This window comes from Eptatretus burgeri, chromosome 5 (assembly GCF_056783735.1).
Source record: "Eptatretus burgeri isolate ZD-2024b chromosome 5, Ebu_testis_v1, whole genome shotgun sequence".
Taxonomy (NCBI): Eukaryota; Metazoa; Chordata; class Myxini; order Myxiniformes; family Myxinidae; genus Eptatretus; species Eptatretus burgeri.
This window is the reverse complement of record NC_140965.1, coordinates 60,912,070-60,920,075: the sequence shown is the minus strand read 5'-3', so window position 1 is coordinate 60,920,075 and position 8,006 is coordinate 60,912,070. Positions and strand designations below refer to the sequence as shown.

The 8,006-nt window shown below is 40.9% G+C and overlaps 1 long non-coding RNA gene across 2 annotated transcripts in view; it reads right to left on the bottom strand.

Moving 5' to 3' along the window:
* The window catches only part of LOC147026524 (uncharacterized), a 99,994-nt gene extending 92,626 nt beyond the window's left edge, over window positions 1-7,368 (bottom strand). For both annotated transcript variants that reach the window (XR_015057937.1, XR_015057936.1), the window contains exon 1: window positions 6,804-7,368. This is a non-coding gene — a long non-coding RNA (uncharacterized LOC147026524). The remainder of the gene's footprint in view (window positions 1-6,803) is intronic.
* Between the last annotated feature and the right edge of the window lie 638 nt (window positions 7,369-8,006).

Below are 8,006 nucleotides of genomic sequence, written 5' to 3'. Positions count from 1 at the left end.
AGCTACAACACGGGCCTGCAGTGGCGGCCCGTGCACCGTGTTTGCGTGCATCCATTCATCCATCCATTCGTTGTGCTCATTGCGTGTGCCACTTGAGCTGGCACGGAGACTGCGTTTGTGCAGCCCCTGCACCGTTGTGGTTCACTGCGTTCAGTTCAAAAGGGAAGGCCTTGGACTGCGTGTGAGCAGCCGGCCACGTTCCCTGTCACCTGCATTGTTTGAGCCAGAGACTGCATGCGAGCAGCCTGGCTCCCTGCTAACTGCTTTCTTTTTGCAGAGTCCATTGATCCTGGGCCATGGTTTAGTGTAAAATTTGTAAGTTAAGGTTAAGATGTACTGTACATATGAGTGCGCCCCCGGCATGTCTGTCTTAGCGCCGGCAATTTTATTTAAGTCGTCCGTGTGAGTGAGTTTGTTTAGGTAGTTACTCAGCCCTCAGGTTATTTATTTTGGGGACACGAATACCATGAATGTCGCACTCAGGGATCCGTAGGTAAAATGTACTAGGGGAAAACTACACATGATGGCACACGAAAATTTGACGACTCGGGACGAGTCTGTAAAAAGGGGAGGGGGTAGTGTTGTGGTTGACGAGATTCGCAAACCACCATTCAGGTCCCTTAGGTGAGATATCTCTGTAAGTATATGTGTAGTTAGGCCCAAACCCGTTGTTTAGAGGGAATAAATGTCATTCATTCGGGCTGCGACCCCTCTAGATAGCCGTTTTTCTTTTACTATCTTTATTTTGGACCAGCCGCCATTACTACCATTACTACCACCACCAACCACGTCTCAACAGCCATCACACAACAACCACCAACCGCAACGCCGCTTCACAACCACAGCCACGACCTTTACCGTCACAACTCGCCCTCGCAACCATCGCATCACCGCCATTCCCGCGCCGCTTGTGGGCACCGATACTGGACTCGTGCAGGGCGCGCACCGAGCAGCGGGTGCAAAAACACCAGCCTTTCCGAAGCAATCGGATCAAAAACGACTCACGCCCACTTCTGTTCCGTCCTATCGGCGAGCGTGGGGCGATTTGGCCCCGCCTCCAGGTGCGTCGGAGTATAATCGCTATATGCAGATTCGTGGATCAAAAAGCATTCACGCCCACTTTTCCTCTGTCCAATGGGGAGCCAGCCAGAGGTAAAGGGTCGAAGGTGAAGGAGCGAAGCCCCGGGGGCTATAAAGGGCCGCGTTCGCTCGCCGAGTAGTTGAGTTGGGACGAGTCGAGTCAAGTTGAGTTGGGAAGTCAGTGAAGTGAAGAGTCGGAGAAAGCAGTTGGACGGAGCTGTGGAGAGTTGGAGAGGTGGTGGCGGCGAAGGCAGTCGAGGGGGCGCACGTGTCAGAGTCGGGGAGCTGCGGAGAGGGGAGGCCGATAACGCGACCGAGGTCGCGGTGGAGACGCTCGTCGCGGGACCCGAACCAGCGAGATATCCTCATCCCCCCGAGCATCAACAACCCCCTCCTGTTTCCCCCCGCGCTGAGATAGTGCGAGAAGGGGGCCCCGTTCCCACCCCATTCCAGACACTGTCCGCGAGGCCCGCGGAGTCGGGGCGCCACCGCCATTTTGCGGCTCATCACGAGACGGGTAGGCTCGACGCGGTCTCGGCCCCAGGCCCGTCTGCCCCCTCATAGTGGAGGGTGGTCCCTTTTTCTTTTGCTTTGAGTATATGTGTTGTAGGCGCCGTCTGCGAAGTAAAACTGTATAAGTGTTGCCGTGTGCTCGGTAGTCGGTGGTAGATCTGCATTGTGTTTTGCTTTTACATTTGCTTTTTGTGCATTATTGTGTGTTTCTTCTTCTTCTTTTACATTTGCTTTTGGTGTATAATTGTATATGTGTGCTTTCCGTGTGCAGCGGAATAAATGTGCTTTATGTTGAACTGTTTTTCCCGTTTCGCTTTGTCTTTTCCTTTATTGAATCTCCATCTTACTTCACGTAAAGGGTTGGTCGTGGGCTAATACGCCCGATAATTAATCGAACCGTCGAGGCCGACGATAACACCGCTCGGTTATCCCGATAGTACGGAACGGGTCGCTTAAAGTGGCCCGTGTCCGAAGTCGACCTGCGGCGAGGTGCGATCGCCCGGTCTACCCTCCGTGTGGGTACTTAGGTAGGTCGAATTTGGCGAGCAACCCTACCCACGCAGGGGGCCGATTGGCACGATCGTGGTGAGGCCGAAAGGCCCACCCGTGACTAGTTCTCGGCGTTAGTCCGAGAGGGTCACGACGGGATTGTCCGTCCGGTGGGCGACGTGCCGCGATTCGAGTTACGTGGCCGTCCGCACGCCGGCGGGCGCGAATCCGCAACAATATATATATATATATATATATATATGTATATATATATATATATATATATATGTATATATATATATATATGTATATATATATATATATATATATATGTATATATATATATATATGTATGTATATATATATATATATATATATATATATATATATATATATATATATATATATATATATATATATATATATATATATATATATATATATATATATATATATATATATATATATATATATATATATATATATATATATATATATATGTATATATATATATGTATATATATATATGTATATATATATATGTATATATATATGTATATATATATATATATATATATGTATATATATATATATATATATATATATATATATATATATATATATATATATATATATATATATATATATATATATATATATATATATATATCTATATATATATATATATATATATATACAGTGGGGAGAACAAGTATTTGATACACTGCCGATTTTGCAGGTTTTCCCACTTACAAAGCACGTATAGGTCTGTAATTTTTATCATAGGTGCACTTCAACTGTGAAAGACAGAATCTAAAAGAAAAATCCTGAAAATCACATTGTATGATTTTTAAATAATTAATTTGCATTTTATTGCATGAAATAAGTATTTGATCACCTACCAACCAGGAAGAATTCCGGCTCTCACAGATTTGTTAGTTTTGTCTTTAAGAAGCCCTCCCATTCTCCACTCATTACCTGTATTAACTGCACCTGTTTGAACTCGTTATCTGCATAAAAGACAGCTGTCCACAATCAGACTCCAACCTCTCCACAATGGGCAAGACCAGAGAGTTGTCTAAGGACATCAGGGACAAAATTGTAGACTTGCACAAGGCTGGGATGGGCTACAGGACAATAGGCAAGCAGCTTGGTGAGAATGCAACAACTGTTGGCGCAATTATTAGAAAATGGAAGAAGTTCAAGATAACAGTCAATCTCCCTCGGTCTGGGGCTCCATGCAAGATTTCACCTCGTGGAGCCTTAATGATCATGAGAAAGGTGAGGGATCAGCCCAGAACTACATCGCAGGACCTGGTTTTTGACCTGAAGAGAGCTGGGACCACAGTATCAAAGAAAACCATAAGTAACACACTACGCCGTCATGGATTAAAATCCTGCAGCGCACGCAAGGTCCCTCTGCTCAAGCCATCGCATGTCCAGGCCCGTCTGAAGTTTGCCAATGACCATCTGGATGATCCAGAGGAGGAATGGGAGAAGGTCATGTGGTCTGATGAGACCAAAATAGAGCTTTTTGGTTCAAACTCCACTCGCCGTGTTTGGAGGAAGAAGAAGGATGAGTACAACCCCAAGAACACCATCCCAACCATGAAGCATGGAGGTGAAAACATCATTCTTTGGGGATGCTTTTCTGCAAAGGGGACAGGACAACTGCACCGTATTGAGGGGAGGATGGTTGGGGCCATGTATCGCGAGATCTTTTCCAACAACCTCCTTCCCTCAACAAGAGCATTGAAGATGGGGCGTGGCTGGGTCTTCCAGCATGACAACGACCTGAAACACACAGCCAGGGCAACTAAGGAGTGGCTCCGTAAGAAGCATCTCAAGGTCCTGGAGTGGCCGAGCCGGTCTCCAGACCTGAACCCAATAGAAAATCTTTGGAGGGAGCTGAAAGTCTGTGTTGCCCAGCGACAGCCCCAAAACCTGAAGGATCTGGAGAAGATCTGAATGGAGGAGTGGGCCAAAATCCCTGCTGGAGTCTTTGCAAACCTGGTTAAGAACTACAGGAAACATCTGATCTCTGTAATTGCAAACAAAGGTTTCTGTACCAAATATTAAGTTCTGTTTTTCTGATGTATCAAATACTTATTTCATGCAATAAAATGCAAATTAAATATTTTAAAATCATACAATGTGATTTTCAGGATTTTTGTTTTAGATTCCGTCTTTCACAGTTGAAGTGTACCTATGATAAAAATTACAGACCTCTACGTGCTTTGTAAGTCGGAAAATCTGCAAAATCAACAGTGTATCAAATACTTGTTCTCCCCACTGTATATATGTATATATGTATGTACAGGGTGAGTCAGAAGTAGCGCCCAATTTCTGTCAGTTGATTGTTTGCCATTTGTATTACAGTGCACAAGAAGGTAGAAATAAATGAATGACATGTTTATCTAACCATTTATTCAAGAAAAAAATATTACGGAACTGTACCAAGCTGTTTTACTTGCAACTTCCAAAGTGCCCTCCCTCGTGATCGATGCACAATTGCAGCCGAGCAGGCACAGAGCGGCACACACGTCTGCAGAGTTCGATATCAATTTCCTCAAACTTTGCAGTGATTTGAGCCTTCAATTCCTGAATGGTACGAGGGTTTTCACGATAAACAAGGTCTTTCATGAGCCCCCAAAGAATGAAATCTGGAGTTTTAAGGTCTGGGGAGCGTGCTGGCCACTCGATCGGACCGCGGCGGCCAATCCACTTTCTGGGAAAGTTTTCATCAAGCCACTGATGAACATAACGTCAATAATGAGGTGGAGCTCCATTATGCTGGAAATAACAGTCCTGATCTTGTACCCTGGGCCAAAAGAAGGTTTGCAGCACATCCAGGTAAATTTCTGCAGTGACAGATCCCTCAAAGAAAAAGGGTCCAATTATCCCTGATGGAGATATGGCTGCCCAAACTGTGACTCCAGGTAAATTTACCTCCTTCTCAACTGTCACTCTTGTGTTATTAGCAGCCCAGTCGACACAATTGTGTCTGTTAATTGTGCCATGAAGCTCAATTTGGTGCAAATTCAGTAACTTTCCAAACTCGCAGCAATAACCAGCAAAACAAAATCAAAAATAAATAAATTACGAAAATTAATAATCTGCAAGACAATTATTAACAACATGACTTCCCAGAAAGAATCGGGCTCTACTTTTGACTCACTCTGTATATATGCATATATATATATATATACACATATATATATATATATATATATATATACATATACATATATATATATATATATATATATATATATACACATATATATATATATATATATATATATACATATACATATATATCTTCTTCTTTCGGCTGCTCCCGTTCGGGGTCGCCTCAGCGAATCATCCGTTATGATCTGCATAATGATTTGGCACAGGTTTTATGCCGGATGCCCTTCCTGACGCAACCCTGGTCACCTCTTACGAGGCAGGGATATGGTACACCTATTCTAACCGGGGCATACACTGGACCCAGTACACTAGTACTCACTTCGCCGACCTGGGAAGGATGACAGGCTGAGTCAACTTCCTGGTGTGTATAAATTCAAGCGGCCAACGGGGCTTGAACTCAGGACCTTTTGGATCCCAAGCCGCTACCCTAACCACGACGACAACAGCACATATATATATATATATATATATATATATATATATATATATATATATATATATATATATATATATATATATATATATATATATATACATATATATATATATATATATATATATATATATATATATATATATATATATATATATATATATATATATATATATATATATATACATATACATATATATATATATATATATATATATACATATATATATATATATACATATATATATATACATATACATATATATATACATATATATATATATACATATACATATATATATACATATATATATATATATATATATATATACATATATATATATATATATAAATATATATATATATATATATATATATATACATATATATATATATATATATATATATATATATATATATATATATATACATATATATATACATATATATATATATATATATATATATATATATATATATATATATATATATATATATATATATATATATATATATATATATATATATATATATATATATATATATATATATATATATATATATATATATATATATATATATATATATATATATATATATATATATATATATATATATATATATATATATATATATATATATATATATATATATATATGTTGCCGTATGGTGGCCTTGGAAAAGCACCAATGTTGTCTCGATTAGATTTTTATTAGGGCGGCCGAGCGTTTTAACTGCTGGTGTGTGCAGACTATTTTTGGTCAAATCTGCGGTAATTACCTCCCAGTCTATCGAAGTTCAGACAATGCCAGACAAATGGAAGGAAAGGACAAACACAGACAGGTTGGCAGTCAAGAAATAATTTGTTAATAATAAAAGAAATAAATGTAAAGATCTTTTTATTTTCTGAGGTAAATAACTGAATAAATTTCAAAGCAATCAAAATGAATAATTACTCAGGCAAAATCAATAAAAATGCCAGGAAAGAGATAGAGAGCAGATGCTTATCGGGGGTTGTCTTACTTACAGCTAAACACAGACAAGGGTACCCAGCAGATCATTCGGGGGGGGGGGGAAGAAGAGTCGTCTCGCTCACCAGAGAGTAGTTGTCCGTGAAGTGAAAACGTCCTGAAAAGTGTGCGTGTGTGTCACGTCCGTCGCCAGCACCCAGCCTTAACGTGTAGCCTCTCGCGAACAGCCTTGAACGCCAGTCGGCGTCTGGGAGGGCACCCAAATCGCCTGTCGCAGGTTTAGACCCTGGTGCTGCGACATGGGTTGCTCCTCACACTACACGAAACTGGTGACGTCCAGTGACCCACACGGTCCGTCGGTGACTGACCCGTGCCTCACACGTTGGTGACTGACCCGTGCTTCACTCGTCGGCGCCGCTCACACCCACACGCTTGCTTGCTCAAGCACTGGTAAGGACCAATTGTCTCGTTGTTGGTGCTGGTCAGACACCCACACATGCACCACAAGCTCGCTTGCTCATTTGCGGGCTTGCACGCTTCCTCGCTCTTCCTTTTCCTCTCTGGCTTTCTTTCTTTTTCTCTTCTCCCTCCTCTTACTTCTCTCGCCTCAGAACGGACCTCCAATTCGTTTTATATCTGTGGCCCGTCTCGGCGGGCGCAGAGTCCCCCCAAAGCTCACCCACCCCTCTTGCGCACGGTTACCATGACGACCCGTGCGCTCTCAAAAAAGGCGGGCATTGGTGCTCGCGAAAGAAATACATGCATAAACGTTGCTGAGGAAAAATAAGGGCACCAGCGCTCTCGAAAGAAATGTGTGTAAACGTGTCTGACGTAAAGAAAAAAAATTCCCACAATGGAGGGGATCTATTATTTACCCTTCTCAACGCATCACATTTAAAATTCCATTAGACATGGGGATGGGGCGAATCTGAACAAACATTTAAGGAAATAACTGTCTGAGGACCTCGCTGTGTGGATGCATTCATCAGACCGGATTCTGAAATCCGTAACAATATATATAGACACTGTATTTGTAAAAATGCATGTATACATATATGTATGTATGTATGTATATGTATGTATATGTATATATTTATGTATATATATCTATTTATGTCTATGTATATGTATATATATATATATATATATATATATATATATATATATATATATATATATATGTATATATATATATATTGTATAGTTGTGAACCAGGGGGTGTTGTGATAATAAAGTGCCATACTGTAATTGGCGGCAACGGTAATTGGGCGGATGTGGCAGCACTGTATATGAAGGTCAATGGCTGGTGTTGACACGTATACCACGTA